Below are 17,596 nucleotides of genomic sequence, written 5' to 3' on the forward strand. Positions count from 1 at the left end.
CTTCATTTGTAATGAGGTTTAGACACAGGGGCTATGATGTAAAATTTAAGCTTTCCCAGTAAGTTCAATGGTATTTTATAATCAGCCCTTAGATTATAGACAGCCCCTTCAGGGTCTCTGAGGAGTTAATCTTGAGAGTCCCTGATGGGAGTTTCTTCTCTCATACTCACCACCCACTCATTTTCCTTCTTGCCCACTCAAGTGTACCCCAAGTTTCATCTACCCATCTACTGGCATCAACCAATCCTAACCAATCCTACCACTTGCCACCTATTCATCTAGTTACCCATCCTACCCAATCATTCATTCACCTTTCCATACACTTACTCATCCATCCATTTACCCGCTTATTCATCCACCCATCATCCATCCATCCATCCATCCATCCATCCATCCATCCATCCTTCCTTCCATCCTCCTGGATGCAGCATCCACCAAATGCCTTCTCTAGCTCAGTTGCTGTACCAGGTGCTGGGGAGCTAACAGATGAGTTTCATGCAGTTCTTACTTTTAAACAGCTCATAGCCTATTTATGGGTGGGCATGGGTTTGAGAGGGAAAATAAAACAAAGAAAATCAGATAGGGCATTATGATGTGAGAAAAAAATGTTTGTACTTGAGGGTTTTGGAGTCAAGTGAAGAGTAAAAAGGAAAATGATGGAGGAGCTCAGAAGGAAGTGCCACCATAGCAAGATTTGAATTTTAAGACTATGTCTAGGTAGGATGGATTACAGGAGAGAGAGCAAGAGGCTGAATGGTTGGCAGGTTGTTCTAACAATCCACATGGGATAATGTGGGCCTAGGGAATAGAAAGAGAAAGAGCAAAGATGGTTATTGGGCAAGATGCCCTGCTGATGCACTTTCAGGCTGGGGACTGGTCTGTCTGATGTTATGGATTTGATGGATATTTTGTAGTGTGCAAGCAGAGATCAGGCTGTGGCTCTGAGTAGCTTAGGGGCTCTGGAAGCCAAGACATTACAATTACCTGGTAAATGGTGTTCTCTTATTTCCCCAGGCCAGGTGTCTTGCAGTTCTTTCTTCTCCTACCATTCTTGCTTCCCCTGACCCACCCTTCCTTTTTCTAGAATTGTGAGAACTAAGAGCAGACAATTGTCAAGGGAGAATAAGTGAATTTCCCACTTGTAAATCACCACAGGAGCACAGATGATTCTTTGCAGTTTCACCCTGACCGACAGCCATTTATCTGCATAATGTGTTTATTTATTGCCGCTTGACTGTTTTACATTGAGATATATGTGCAAACTTAAAGTGTCAATGATTTGCTTGCAAACATCAAAGGTAGGAAAAGAAAATTAAATTGGGAATATTAGATTATTTGATATTGAATTCAAAGTCTACACCCCCCTCCTTTTTCTCCATCTCCTACCTTTTCTACAAATCAATCTACATGACTTTTGTTGGATATGTTATTTAGCATCAAAATCTGTGGGGAAAACCTAGCTGCTGCGGTGATTATTCTCCTACCAGAAGGCAATGAGATGTTGCAGGCTTGCTGCAGGGCTCCTGTGGGGGTTGGGGATGGGGGACTGTGCTAAACAGACCCCCTGCTGCCACCCCTCTCGCTGCACACCACTGGGGCATCACCAACACTTGCACATGACACAAACACATACACACAGGCACATACATGCACATTCGATGAACCAGTCACTGTACTATGACTGGTAGATTAAAAGCATGAGTCATCAATGGCTAGAGAAGATCAGCTGCCTGGGCTTGGGGAAATCCTGAGGAGGGTTTCTGAGTTCTTTGCTCAGGGAGGTTCAGGGGAGATCAGGCCTCCATGGGTGTGAGAGGATGAAGGCTAACAGTGAAGAGAGGCCACATTTAGTACGAGGCTTTCTTCCTGTCCTCTCCTTGGGGGCTGAACGAACAGGCCTCACATTCAGGGATGTGTCTGGGAAGGTAGTCACCATCCAGCTATCTGTGCAGGCAGCTTCCCAGCTCACAGCACATGCCACCTAGGCTCCACTCTGTCCTCTCATGCTGCTCTTGGCAGCCTTTCTGCTTTCCTACAGCCAAGTTCAGCTCTTCATTTTCCTCTCCCTCCCCACTCCACTCCCTCCAACTAAATGATTTCTCCTCACCCCAGGCTTGATCCAGTCATTGCATAATATTACCCCCATTAATTTTTAATATTTTCTTATTGCTTTCATAGAAAAGGTTACCTGTGGCAGGGTTCCAGCTGGCTTTGTTTCCCCCTTGCTCTGCAGCTCCAGGCTAGGCCCTATGTGTGTCTCAATTTTCATAGCTGTCAAATGGGGTAATTCTTGCCTTGCTCACTTTACCAGGTGTTATAAGAAGCCTGGGAAGGAATGAGTGTAAAAACATTTTGCGAAGTTAAAAACATACCTGAAGCAATGATTAAACATGGGCCCTGTTTACTGGCTGTGTAACTGGAACAAGTTGCTCAGTGTCTCTGATCTTGGGATTCCTCCTCTGCAGCACTCATGCAGAGGCTGCTCTGATGAGGGGTGACAGTAACGTGTGAGTGTGCAGCCACCTGCTTCCTGCAGGGCCTGCAGCATGCTGAGTCCTCAGTCAATTGGAGAGATTATTATTTATTTTTAAAAAGGCATTAAAACTTGTGGAAGTTGGATGACTGAGAGAATGTGATTACTTCATGAATCAGGAAAAATTCAAACAGCTGGGATCTTGAGGGGAAAAGGGTTCTTTCTTCCACGTGGACTTTCCTGATCCACCCTGGGATAAAATGAACAAACGAGCCACACCAGGGAGACTGGAGAGATTTTCAGACCAGCTGCTCTTGTGGGCCAGTGGCCTATTCTCAGCCTTCCCACCTATCTGTCCTCCGGCCTCCTATCACCCCAAGTCTGGTGTGACCTGAGTAGGCAGGTAGCTAGCTATGCAGAGCCTGTGGTCCCCCTTGCTGTCCTATGAGCTGGGCTCTGTGAGCACTGCCCCTTCACAGGGCTATGACATGCTCCACCTGTCCCCTGCCACCCATCACAGTACCCCCCTCCCCAAGCTGGCTTCCCCTGTCCTCTGCAGGAAGCTGGTCTAATGGTGCCCTTGGTGGCCTGCTGGGGTAGGCAAAACTACTCTGTCAGCATTCCCTCAGCTTCTTAACAAATCCACAGAAAAAATCCCCTGCAGATACAGCTCGGGACTGAGGCTGTCTGCTCAGACAGATATTTTCTTTAGAAGTTACAGTGGAAATCAGTTTCCAGGGCTGCCCCCACCTGTCTTACTTCTGGGAAAGGATGTAGAAGAGCTGAGGCAGGAAGAGGGCAGGAGAATGCCACTGAAAATTTCAGGCTTGCTCTCCCTTCCCCCAGTTCCCTGTCTGTCCCTGGCTGGCGACTTCCCTTCATGATAAGCGGATCACCAAGGTGCTGATCGAAAGTGCCCAGTGGTAGGCCTGGGCCCTGCCTTGGAAGAAGAGCACACGCTGCAGTTGGCTCTAGGACATGGGGCTCTGGGACCTCTTTGGCAGCTGGTTCTGTGTGGTGGGTGAGCCGTGCCTGGGCCTCAGGTGTCCCCCACATTGGTGATGGCTGTAGGCTACTCTGCTGTGCCTTCCAGTACTTCCCTGAGCAGTTTCCCTGCATTCAGTTCTGAACCTACAAAGCTGTTCTCCTTGGTTCTCTCTTTTATTTTTAAAAATTTTTATTGGGGTATTAGGGGTATGGGAACAGTGTTGGGGAATTGGGGGAAGGGGAACAGACAAGTTGCTGTTGTTTTGTTCTTCAGTCTAGTTGTGGAGGATGTTGCTTCACTGGCCCAAGTTGGCACCATCATTGCGCTCTTCCCGGGCGAGGCAGATCAGTCGCCAGCTTCTGGACGGCCGCTCACTGCGGCTGCTGGCCGCTCACGCTGGCTGCTGGCTACACACGGTAGACCATGGCAACCCACTGCCACAGGGGCTGCAGCCTACGCTGTCGCCAGCGACTCAACGGCAGCCCAGCTTCAGGTTGAGCTGTTGTTCAGCATCTTAGCTGTAGAGGGCAGTGTCACTGGCCCTCATATGTGGGATCCGAACCAGGGCCCTCTGGCATCCCAAGCCAGTTCTTAACCATCGCGCCACTCGGCCGGCCCTCCTTGGTTCTCTTTACTCATCACCTGGCATGGTGTCCAAACAGCTGAGGAAGCCCCATGAAGGGCCAGATGTGGATGCTGCAGGGAAACTGCCCCATGGGAAGGCTGGGACAGAGAGCTGAAGAATGTGGCAGGAACTCATGCCCACTGTCAAGTGTGGGAGCCAGTTGAAGGTAGATACGGAGGCTGTGCCTGGAAGGGGTGTGATGCACCTGGAAAGAGTGGGGTCCCAGCTGCAGAAGGGTGGGTAGAGAAGAGCAAAGAGGAGCTGTGGGAAGGGTGTTGGACAGAGGAGTGAGTGCTGGGTGAATGCGTCTCCTAGGTTGGACACCAAAGCTGGGCCAATGGGGTCTCAGGCTGTCACCTGGCCACAGCACAGTGTCAAGTTCTCAAAAGGTAAGAAACTAGAGAACTGCACTTACTTTTCTTCTTTCAGGTGCTGGGATAGAGTATAAACCAGGTGTCCCAGGCCCTTATCCTGAGCCCCAGCTCTGAGGGGCAGTTACGAGCTCTGTGCCTTCCAGGACACACTTCACTGTGACCAGGTTTCCATGGGTGAGAAAGCAGCACCATCTGCCAGTGCTGTCTACATGCAGGTGACGCTCACAGCAGGGGATGCTCTCCTGTCCTGGGGTTTACTCCAGCTGGCAGACTTGCAGAGTGTGACTGGAAGCCACTTGCTCCAAGATGCCTGCATCAGGACTCCCTGCAGCAGTGTTTAAATACAGACCTCGGGACCCACGAGGCCCAAGAACCTGTACCTGCACGTAATCAAGTGGCCTTCAGGCTTGGGCATGGACCTTGGAATGTTCAACCTTTAACCTAGACCAGCACACAGAGGGACTTCTTCCTGGATGCTGAGGGTGTGCTCAGAGGTCAGGGAAGCCGCACATTTCTCCAGCAGGGTTCTGACTATTTCAGGTCTGTCTAGTATATGTCAGCTTGTCTGTCTCTGTTTCTTTTTATGTCTTAATAACACCATTTGTTTTTCCAGAAGAAGTTATTTTATCTTCAAAATCTGGGCCATTATTATGGTTTTTGTTTGTTTGTTTGTTTGTTTCTCTAAGTTTCTGGAAGGAAACCCTTCCCTTCCTTTCCTAAATTACAATGTCCTGAGGACCATTAGTGTATAAAACATTTTAAAAATAAAATGGGGTCACTTAAAATTGGAGCTGGAGCTGCCATCTGACAGGAACTGCCTTGATGTCTTATGCCTTAAATCTTTGGAGTGTTAAAACAGGGCAAAATAACGTTTTGGTCTGGGCCTAAAGAAACATTATATCCCAAAGAAGTCTTTGCAAAGATAGTAAGAAAGCCGATATTATGACTACCCAACTAGAAATTAAAAGCAATGTTTAGAATTAGTGTCATTATGTTAGCTTACCTGCACCTATAGCAACTCCTTTCTTCTATTGATGGAATTGTTCCCCTTCCCTTCTCATAAATACCCCTTGCCTTTGTCTCCTAATTGGAACACTATTTGAGCTTTTTCCTGAATCATTGCTTCCAGAATATCTATTCTTATTGACCTCAAATAAATGCTTGTAGCCTCTGATTTTGAAAGGTCTTTTATTTTTAGGTTAACAACTCCTTAATCAGATTGGGCAGGAGCCCCAGCATCTGCACATAGCTGCAGGGGACAGTGCCCAGAACCTACCTGATACTTGCAGTTTCCTTTCCAGCATCCTGATTCCCCTCTTCTTTTTCCTAGGCCAAAGGCACAGGTATTAGGCCCAGCTCGGAACTGGCTGACTTTGGATTTTCCTTTCTCCAGGCCTCAGTTTCCCCAGATGTGCAATACAGGTCTGGCTATGCTTGATGGGGGACACCTCAAGGCCCTCTCTTCCCCCTTTGGGAACTAGTTTTGCCCTCTGGCTTCCAAGGCTTATCATCTCAGAACCAGTGTCTCCTTCCACAAAGGGCTCAATTCATGAAATGTATGGCCCAGCCTCAGAACACTCTGCAGGTCTGGTGCATTTTCCCTGGATATTGGAAAGAAGTGGGCCTGGGGTTGGCAGGTCCAAGTCCTTTAGGAGGTACACAAGCCAGCCAGGGAATCCTATTCCCCTGTTTGTTATTTCTTTTTGAGTCCTCAGTGGGGACCTGCAACCCTCCTGGGACAGAGCAGGAGCTTGTCCTCACTGCCCAGGTAGGATGTGTTCTTACCTGGTGTAGAAAGACAGACCACCAGAGTGGAGGTTACAGCCTGCCAGGCTGAGCCTTGGGTGGTCACTCACCTGGTCACCTCAACTTTTTCAATTGAAACTTAGGACCATGGAAGCACCTCATCCAGGTGGTGGGAGAGCTTCGTACGCCCCAGGTATCAGGGTCCAGGTCAGTTCCCACATTCCTCCCTCTCAAGGAAGACCTGGCCCACTCTTGGAAAGGCTCTTTTTGTGAGAAGGCCCTTTAGTATTTCGGCTGTAATCTTCTTAAAAAGCCTGCTGGTTTTGTCCTACCCTAACCTTTGGCTCAGCTGGGAGGTCGGCAATGAGGAGAGGGAGAAGGAGCATAGCCCTTTGGACAGAGTTGACCTACATTTGAACCCACCCCAGTGGTCACCCCAAAGTGGGGGGACTGCATGCTTTGCTAATGTGAGTATCACCAGCTTCAAGAATACGTGGTGGGCATGCAATAAATACTTGCTAAAGTCATGAACAATTACGTACATGGTATTGGTACAAAAGAACATATTGGTAAGAAACAAAAAACAAGATATCCCAAAACCTTCCAGCGCCTTCCCCCACATTCTTCCCTGCCAGCTCTCCTTCACTCTTTATTTGTGTTTCAATGTTTCAATGTTTAAAGCTTAAATCCAGGTAGACAGAGCCCCCTGGGACAGCTGCACCAGAAGTGTGTGGTCTACTCCTCCTCACTTGTCAGAGTCCTCAGGCCTGGTATGCAGAGGGGCCCTCAGCTTGCTGCAGTGGCCTGACCGGTCCCTTCTCCCACTGGGTCTGGCACAGCTCACTGCCCCTTCTGGAGCTTCCTTGTGCAGGGCCCCTCAGCTAGGGCCTGTCTACTGTGTATATGGAAGCTCAGTGAATGTCATGCCTGGGCGTCACTGCTGGCACTGTTGGCATATCCTTGGTCTTATTGGAGTCTGCCCCCCATACCTCTCTCAAACATGTCTGCTCCCCACTCTGTCTCTTTGTCTTCCAGAAGCTGTGAGCTTGGAGCACAAACACACCACTTCTGGTAGAAATCCCTTCCAGTGGTGCTCATGGTGAACCCACATGGTGACACTGGGGGCTCAGACCACAGGCATAAGGCTTTTGCCTCCTTGGTAACAAGAGGGGATAATCTTGCCTCTTTCAGCTTCTTCCAGAAGCAGCCAGCATTCCTTGGCTCCTGACCTCATCACTCCAACCTTTCATCATCACAGTGCATTTCCACATTTGACTTTCTTGCCTTTTTGGGGACCCTTGTGATTACATTTAGGACCCACCTGGATAACCCAGTAAAATAGTCCCACCTCAAGAGCCTAATTTAATCGCACTTGCATAGTTTCTTTTGCCTTATAAAGTGACATTTACAGCTTCCCAGGATGAGGACATGGACCTCATTGCGGGATGGAAGGCATTGTTCAGCTTGCCCCCCAGGACTTTATCATGTTCAAGATGCACCCAGTGTTGAGATAGCAGAGTAGAAAGTGTACAAACTGGAATTTAGACATTTAGGTTGGAAATGTATCTCTCCTACACATATGACCTATGGCAGGTTGCGTCACATCTCTGGGCCCCAGATCTCTGGGGCAGATCTCAGCGTTTCTAGCCCCCCTCAACAAGGCACTGGCTTCACACATTCCCTTTGACTTGAAAAAACAATTGAGTGTCTTCATTACAGGATGGGAAAAAAGATAAGCATTTGGTTGAGGCATCAAAAAATGAGGTGTGGGAAAATGGTGTCTGAATCGTTTTAGCTCAAGATTAATCATTGCTCCTTAATCCCTGTATTGGGCCCAGAAGTTTGAAGACTGAGCTCTTTTGCTCACCACTATTTAAAAATGTTTGGCAGGAACTGCCGAGTGACTAGCAATTTGCTGCAGATTGGGTTCCAGGAAGTATGAAGATTCCCCTAGGCTACACTGAGATGCATGCTAGTTTTGGAGATGCTGGATCAGCACCTGAGGAGGGAGAGAATGGACACACACCTGGGCAGAAGGCCCAGCTGAGTGGCTCTGACTCAGCTGGACTCACAGATGTTTCTGAAACCGGGATGGCCCTCAGAGCACAATGGTGTTGGGGCAAGGGGTGGAAAGAGACCTGTACATCACTGTGTTCACCAGTCAGGGATATGAATGATGGGGACCAAAATTCTGACACCCCAAAATATACTTTTTGTGATATTGGTTTGTTGATGATAAAACATACAGTCTAAAAGAAAACTTATAAGAATTTATTTGAACCAAACTGACAACAATTGCCAGGAAGCAAAATCTCAACAGATTGAGAAAATGCTCCGGAAAATGGCAGTTTTGCAACTTATTTTATATATTAAAATCAAAGGAGGAGGGTTACATGAAATCCATTAGTGGTAGATTAAGGGAGTGGGAGAAAACCAATGGGGAAAATCTCTGGGATTAAATAAAAAGTAAATTGGGGAGACAGGTACTGCTTTTACATTGGTGGGTACAAACAGTTAATAGCATTTTACAGCACATAGGGATGGTAATCAAGGAACAAGAACTACAATGAGGGCTTCTGTAGTTTCCTGCTCTGATGTGGCAGGCTATGCCCTGGGGGGTTCACTAAAAGGGATTACTTTGACATTCCAAAGGCAGGGTATCTTAGATACAAAAAAGACAATAGACAGTCTCATTTAAGGTAAAGATTGACCTTTGTCAGGGAAGCTACAGGCCAAGAACATGACTACCAGCCATGATCTGCTTTAAGTTAGGAATTTTTATGTTCATGTCATCTTGTGTGGTTAATTTTAGTCTCTGAGTTTGTAGGACTTACCATTCAGGCCTCTCCTGAGCTTTCAGGTTTAGTATGTGGCCCCCTTTTCATCCACAGGTTTTTTGCTGATTATTAAGAATCAAAAGACTCAGAAAGAACATTTGACACTTTCATTTCCTGCCTAAAGGAATTCAGATAGAAAAACTTGTTTCAGGAAGGGAATCTTTGCATAATAATCTACACACATTCACCTTATGATTTTGCATTAGGTATGATAGACAAGGCAATCAATGCAAAACCTGTTCTGCTGGATTTCCCTCTCAGCGATTGTTTCAGGTGGCCTACAAGGAATTCGCCACACTTTTCTTCCCACTCTTCCTCATCTACCTGTGAATTGCTTACTTTCTCTTCAAAATGATCCTTCCCCCTACCCCTTCAGCTCTACCCTCTTTGTCCAAAATGGCATATAATTCTCAACTGCCCAGTGCCCCTTTGGGTCACATTCTTATGGATCCCCAAATATATATTCATATAGTAAACTTTGGTCATTTTCTCCTGTTAATCTACCTCATGTTAAATTTGATTATTAGCTCAGCTAGAAGAGTTTAGGAGGTGGGAGGAAAGTTCTTTTTTGTACCCTCATGGCTGCCTGGGGAAGGCTGACTGCCCAGCACCTGGGGAAATGAGGCCTTTATTCCTTAAGGACTGAGAGGGCACAGCACAGCCCCTCACATGTCTCTTTTTCTTCCTTCTTATCTTTGTATAAGGTGGCTCCCATTCCTGGAATGTCCTCACAGCTCTGCAGGCTACTTCTACTTAGTGTACTGAGCTCAGCTCAAGTAGCACTTCTTCCACAGGACTCTAGCCTTATAGGTGAAGTAAAGTCCTCCCACCTCTGCACACCTGAATCTCTTATTCTTGCTCCTGCTCACACCTGTCAGATTGCAGGAGCATTTTTTTGGGGGGGGTCTATGCTATGGTCTGAATGTTTGTGTCCCCTCAAATTCATGCTGAAATCCTAACCCCAAAGTGATGATATTAGCAGATGGACCTTTTGGAGGTGTTTAGGTCATGAAGGTGGGGCCCTCAAGAATGGGACTAGTGCTTTTATAAAAGAGACCCCACAAACTTCCCTAGGCCCATCACCATGTGAGGATGACTAGACCTGAAGGAGGGCCCTCCCCATGCTGGCATCCTGATCGCAGACTTCCAGCCTCCACAACCATGAGAAACACAATTCTGTTCTTTGCAAGTCATCCTGTCTGTGGTATTTTGTCATAGCAGCCGGATGAACTGAGACAGTCTATCTCCCACCAACCAGCCAGGGCCCAGGAGGGCAGCTGTAGTGTTCCATACATCTCTGATAGGGCCCTATGTAAACATGCAGTGCATTTATGGGGCATGATCTTCTGAGTAAAATGGGTTTAAATTATTTGAAATCTCCTAGGACAAATGACGTTTTAAGCCTCCAGATGGGAACACTAACCTTCTAGTCCTCTTGACAGAGTGGCAAACACAAGGTTTAAGTGAGTTGTGTTAGGATACTGATGACACAGGCAACTTAATGAAATGCTAAGTGGGGAGGAATCAGAGGCAGAATGTGCTTTGAAAGCAATTCTGAATTATCATGGGAATGCTGACAAAAGCAGGGGGTGATGCAGGAGGAGGGTGTGGGTTTCTGGGGCCATGATGCCTGAGACCCAGCCTGGAGATCCTGTTCATAAGTCAAACAATAATAGTTTGTATGGACACACTCAAACAGTGTGCACACAGAAAAGGATGTGTCCTTCCAGATGAAGTTTAGTGTCATGGGTGTATTTTTTCCTTCTGTTTAATGATGAAAAACAATGAATCTGAGAGACCACTGACAGTGGATGGTTTGCTTCTTTGCATGTGGAAGAGAATGGATTCTTTTGACCCAGAACCTCAGGCATTACACAGGAGGGAGAGAGGGATGCCTCCAACAGATACAGCTGCTTTCCATTGGAACATGCTTCCTAACTCTCATCCCAAGGTGGGCTTCCATTCCAGGAAAGGTAAACACACTGGCTACGAGGGTACCCACAGTACAGGATATGACTCAGAATCACCTGGGAATGTTGTTACCATGCAGATTCCCATATACCCTGCCCAGGCTTACTGAATTGGGGTCTCTATAGCTTTTAGAAGGTTCCAGGTGATGCTGAGGCCACTGGCTCAGCATGGCCTACAGAATGACATCTGGGATCTACTGCCAGGATAGGTGAACACCCCAGCAGATTGACCTTGGAAGCAATGTGACATCAATAATGTTCGACAGTGTCCCCTCATTCCCTCAGCTAGTGACCTTGATGACTAAAACTAGGGCTTATATTAACTGAGCACTTACTGTGTGACAGCGAGAGCCAGAGTAGTAGTCCAGGCTCTGTCGCTTCTGACTGAGTGATCTTGGATGGTCAATTCCTTCCTCCTTATTCCAGGCTGCACAGCTGGCGCCTATCACTACCACTCAGACCTGATCCCTACATTTCTTTTACACCTGGCTTCGAGGCCCCACAGGGGACAAAGATGTTGTCCATGTAGAGTTGGTTCTGCCTTGGTTTCCTTTTCTAATCTTGGCTCCCACTACTGAAGGGAAAAAACCTTTCTTGTTTCTTTATTTTCTAAAAATAAAATTGTATTAAAATATAGCTAACATACAACAAGACAAGGCTGTCCATTTTCTCCACTTTTATTTAACATAGTTCTGGAAGTTCTAGCCACAACAATCCGACAAAAAAAGTAAAATAAAAGGCATCGAAATCAGGAGGAAGGAGGAAGTGAAATTGTCTTTATTTGCAGATGACATGATACTATATATAGACAGCTTGAAAGACTCCATTAAAAATCCATTGGAGGGCCGGCGGAGTGGCTCAGCTGGTTAAGAGCTCGCTTGGGAGCGCCAGCTCTGAGCAGCAGGGTCCTGGTTCGGATCCCACATGAGGGCCAGTGACACTGCCCTCTACAGCTAAGATGATGAACAACAGCTCAACCTGGAGCTGGGCTGCTGTGAGTTGCCGGCGACAGCATGGACTGCAGCGGGGCTGCAGCAGGGCTGCAGTGGGCTGCTGTGAGCTACCGTGAGTGGCTGGCAGCCAGTGTGAGTGGGCAGCAGCGGGTGAGAGCTGCTGGGAGCCGCCGTGAGCGGCCGACCAATGACTGGCGACTGATTGCCTCACCCAGGAAGAGTGCAATGATCATACCAACATGGGACAGTGAAGCGACATCCTCCACAACTAGACTGAAGAACAAAATAGCAATTTGTCTGTCTGTTCCCCTTCCCCGAGTCCACAGCACTGTTCCTCTCCCCCAATTCTCCAATAAAATCTTTAAAAAAAATCTATTGGAACTGATAGACGAATTCAGTAAGGATACAAAATTAATATTCAGAAATCAGTTGCATTTGTATATACCAGTAATAAACTATTGGAAGGAGAAATTTAAAAAGCAATTTACATATGCTAAGTGAAATAAGTCAGTCAGAGAAAGACAAATACGTGGATTCTAAGGAACTGAATGGATGGGAGAAGTGGATGGAGATAGTCTCAGAGACACAGAGGAAGAACTGAGGGTTGCTAGTCGGGAGGGGGTGGGAATGAAGGAGAAGGGGAAGGGATGAGACAATACAAATGGGTAATTGTAATATGGCCGCAGGGATAGAAAAAGACAGTCCGAGGAATACAATCAATAATGTTGTAAGCATTTCTTAGGGGGCCAGATGGACCCATGTCCTTTTGGGGAGTCCACTTCATAGTTGATGTAGAGGCCTGACCACCGCATTATATTTCTGAAACTGATGTTGAATAATACTGTATGTCAACTATAATTATATATACATATAACCTCGGGACATGGAGTAGAGTGCGGGAACGGATTCAATGGAATTGTAATAGATAAGCATGATATCGGGGGGTGGGAGGGCAATAGATGAGGGGAGGGGGTTGTTACTTTGTGAGGGTGAAAAGGGTAACTATTGCATTGTTCTGTACACCTGAAACTAACAATAAAAAAAAGCAATTTACAATTGCTTCAAGAACTATAAAATACTTAGAATAAATTTAACCAAAGAAGTAAAAGACCTGTACTCAGAAAATTATGAGACACTGAAGAAAGAAATAAAAGAAGATACAAACAAATGGAAACACCTGCCATGCTCATGGATAGGAAGAATTAATATAGTTAAAATGTTTATACTGCCTAAAGCAATATATAGATTCAATGCAGTTCCTATCAAACTACCTAGGGCGTTTTTCACAGAAATAGAAAATATAATCCTAAAATTTATATGGAATGAAAAAAGACCCCAAATAGCCATGGCAATCCTGAGAAATAAGAACAAAGTTGGGGGTATCATGCTATCAGGCATCAAAACATACCACAAGGCTACAGTAATCAAAACAGTATGGAACTGGCATAAAAACAGGCACATAGATCAATGGAAAAGAATAGAGAGCCCAGAAATAAATCCATGTCCATATGGACAGTTAGTCTATGACAATGGAAGGAAGAATTTACATTGGGGTAAAGATAGTCTATTTAACAAATGGTGCTAGGAAAATTGGACTGACACATGCAATAAAAATGAAACTGGACCACCTCCTTACACCATATACAAAAATAAATTCAAAATAGATTAAAGACTTAAACGTAAGACCTGAAACCATAAAACTCCTAGAAGGAAACATAGGGAGTAAATTTGCACACATTACCCTGAGCAATATTTTTATTCATACATTCCCACAGGAAAGGGAAGTAAAAGAAAAAATGAATTTTTGGGATTACATCAAACTTAAAAGTTTTTTCACAACAAAGGAAACCATCAATAAAAAAAAAGGAAGCTTACTGAATGGGAGAAGATATTTGTCAATGATATATCTGATAAGGGGTTAATATTCACAATTTATAAAACACTCATTCAACTCAACACCAAAAAAACAAACAACCCAATTAAAAAATGGGCAGAGGATATGAAGAGACATTTCTCTAAAGAAGACATACAGATGGCCAACAGGCATATGAAAAAATGTTCAACCTCACTAATCATTAGGGAAATGCAAAAAAAAAATCACAATGAGATACCACCTTACCCTGGTCAGAATGGCTATCATCAATAAATCAACAAACAACAAGTGCTGGTGAGGTTGTGGGGAAAAGGGAACCTTGGTGCACTGTTGGGATTGTAAATTCTTGCAGCCACTATAGAAATCAGTATGGAGGTATCTCAGAAAACTGGAAATGGAACTGCCGTATGACCCAGCAATTCCACTCTTAGGTATTTATCCAGAAAAACACAAGACACTAATTTGAAAAAAATATATGCACCCCTATCTTCATTGCAGTGCTATTTACAATAGCCAAGACTTGGAAACAATCGAAATGCCCATCAGTAGATGACTGGATTAAGAAACTGTGGTACATTTATACAATACAGTATTACTCAGCTATAAAGAAGCAGGAAATCGTACCATTTGTAATGATATGGATGGACCTAGAGAACATTATGCTAAGTGAAATAAGTCAGTCAGAGAAAGAAAAATACCATATGATCTCACTTATATGTGGACTCTAAAGACTGAATAAACGAGTAATATAAACAGAAATAGTCTGAGAGACATAGAGGAAAACTGATGATTGCTAGTTGGAACGGGGTTGGGGATGAGGGAGAAGGGGAAGGAACAAGACAACATAAATTGGTAACTACAATATTGCCTCAGGGATAGAAAAAACAGTTTGGGGAATATAATCAATAATGTTGTAACTATTTTTTAGGGGGCCAGATGTTCTCATGTCTTGTCAGGGAGACCACTTCATTGATGGTTGTAGAAGCCTGACCACTGCACTGTACATTTGAAGCTGCCACTGAATAATATTATATGTCAACTATAATTTAATACATATATAGTCATGGGATGTGGAGTATAGTGTGGGAATGGAGTGAATGGAATTGTAATAGATATGTATGATATCGGGGGTGGAGGGACAGAGGGTAGGGGGAGGGGGATTGTGACTTTGTGAGGGGTAAAAAGGATAACTATTGCATTGTTTTGTACACCTGAAACTAATAATAAATAAATAAATACATAAATAAATAGTTAACATACAATATTATTTTCAGGGTACACCATAATTATTCAACATTTATATACCTAAAGAAGTGATCACCATAAGTCCAACAACCATCTGACACTGTACCATGCTATCACAATATTATTAACTATATTTCTTATGCTGTATGTTACATCCCCCAAACTTATTTGTTTCATATCTGAAAATTTGAACCTTTTATTCCCCTTCGCTTTTTTCCCACTTTTTAATTTTTCAATTACAGTTGACATTAAATATTATTTTATATTAATTTCAGGTGTATAGCATAATGGTTAGACTTTTATATAATTGAAAAAGTGATCCTCCTGACTAGTCTAGTACCTACCTGGAACTATACATAGTTATTACCATATTGTTGACTATATTCCCTGTGCTTTATTTTACATCCCCATGACTACTTTGAACTACTTATTTCTATTTCTTAATGCCTTCACCTTTTCACCCTGCCCCCAACACCTCTCCCATCTATCGCCCCAATAAATCTAGTACTCATCTGATACCATGCATAGTTATTACAATATTATTGACTATATTCTTAATGCTATATGCTACGTCCTTATGACTACTGTGTAACAACCAACTTGTACTTCTTAATCCCTTCCCCTTTTTCATACACTCCCAACCCCCCTCCCATCTGGCAACCATCAAAATGTTCTCTGTATCTATGAGTTTGTTTCTGTTTCAGTTTTGTTCTTCACATTTCACTTATAAATGAAATCATATGACATTTGTATATCTCTGTCTCACTTACTACACTCAGCACAATACCCTGAAGGTTCATCCATGTTGCTGCATATGGCAAGGTTTCATTATTTTTTATGGGTGAGTAATATTCCATTGTATATATGTATCACCTCTCTATTCATTCAGGAACATCCAAGTTTCCTATATATCTTGGCAATTGTAAGCAATGCAGCTATGAATATATGGATACACATGTTCCTTCTATGTAGCATTTTAAGTTTTTTTAGATAAACACATAGAAGTGGGATTACTAGGTCCTTTTCTGTCTCTTCTTACAGCCTTTGTTTTAAAGTCTATTTTGTCTGGTATAAGTATTGTGACCTTAGTTTTGTTTCCTTTTTTTCATTTCCATTTTTGTGAAATATCTTTTACCATCCCTTTACTTTCAGTCTCTGTGTGTGTCTCAATCTGAAGTGAGCCTTTTGTAGGCAGCATATGTAAGGGTTTTGTTTTCATATCCACTCAGCCACCCTATGTCTTGATTGAAGCATTCAATCCATTTACATCGAAAGTAATTATTGATAGATATGTAACTATTGCCATTTTATTATTCATATTTTTTATCTTTTTTTCCATCTTAAAAAAGTACCTCTAACATTCCTTCTAATACTGGTTTGGTCATGATGAACTCCTTTAGCTTTTTCAAGTCTGGGAACTCTTTTTCTGTCCTTCAATTTTAAATGATTGCTTTGCTGCATAACCTTGGTTGTAAGTCCTTGCTTTTCATCACTTTGAATATTTTGTGCCAGTGCCTTCTGGCCTGCAAAGTTTCTGTTGAGAAATCAGCTGACAGTCTTATGGGATCTCCTTTGTAGGTAACTAACTGCATTTCTCTTTAATTTCAGGTTCTCTCTTTGTCTTTAAGTTTTGGCATTATAATTATGATGTGTCTTGGTGCGGGCCTCTTTGGGTTCATCTTGTTTGGGGCTTTCTGCCCTTCCTGGGCTTGAATATCAATTTTCTTCACCAGGTTAGGGAAGTTTTCCATCATTAGTTCTTCAATATAGTTCTTCAAATAGGTTTTAGATTCCTTGCTCTCTCTCTTCTCCTTCTGGTACCCTTGTGATGTAAATATTGATATGCTTAATGTTATCCCAAATATGTCCCTTAAACTGTCTTCATTTTAAGGGGCTCATTTTTTTTCTGTTCTGAGAGTATGTTTTCTGCTACCTTATCTTCTAAATTGCTGATTTGATCCTCTGCTTCATCTAATCCACTTTTGATTACCTCTAATGTATTCTTCATTTCAGTTATTGTATTATTTGTTTCTGACTGATTCTTTTTTATGTTTTCTATCTCCATTTTTATGCTTTCAATCTCCTTGTTGAAGTTTTCTCTCTTTTTTTAAAAAAGATTTTATTGGGAAGTTGGGGGAGGGAAACAGACAAGTTGCTGTCCTTTTGTTCTTCAGTCTAGTTGTGGAGGACATCATTTCACTGGCCCATGTTGGTATTATCATTGCGCTCTTCCCGGGTAAGGCACTGGGTTGCCGGCAACCTGAACGGCAACTCACGGTGGCTCACGGCAGCTTACTGCAGCTCCATTGCAGCCTACACCGTCACCAGTGACTCATGGCAGCCCATCTCCGGGTTGAGCTGTTGTTCACCATCTTAGCTGTAGAGGGCACAGCATCACTGGCCCTCATATCAGATCTGAACCACTGCCCTGCTGCTCAGAGCTGGCACTCCCAAGCCAACGCTTAACCAACGTGCCACACTGCCAGCCCTAATTGAGCATTCTTTTTTTTTT

The sequence above is a fragment of the Hipposideros armiger genome, unplaced genomic scaffold (genome assembly GCF_001890085.2).
Source record: "Hipposideros armiger isolate ML-2016 unplaced genomic scaffold, ASM189008v1 scaffold_782, whole genome shotgun sequence".
NCBI lineage: Eukaryota > Metazoa > Chordata > Mammalia > Chiroptera > Hipposideridae > Hipposideros > Hipposideros armiger.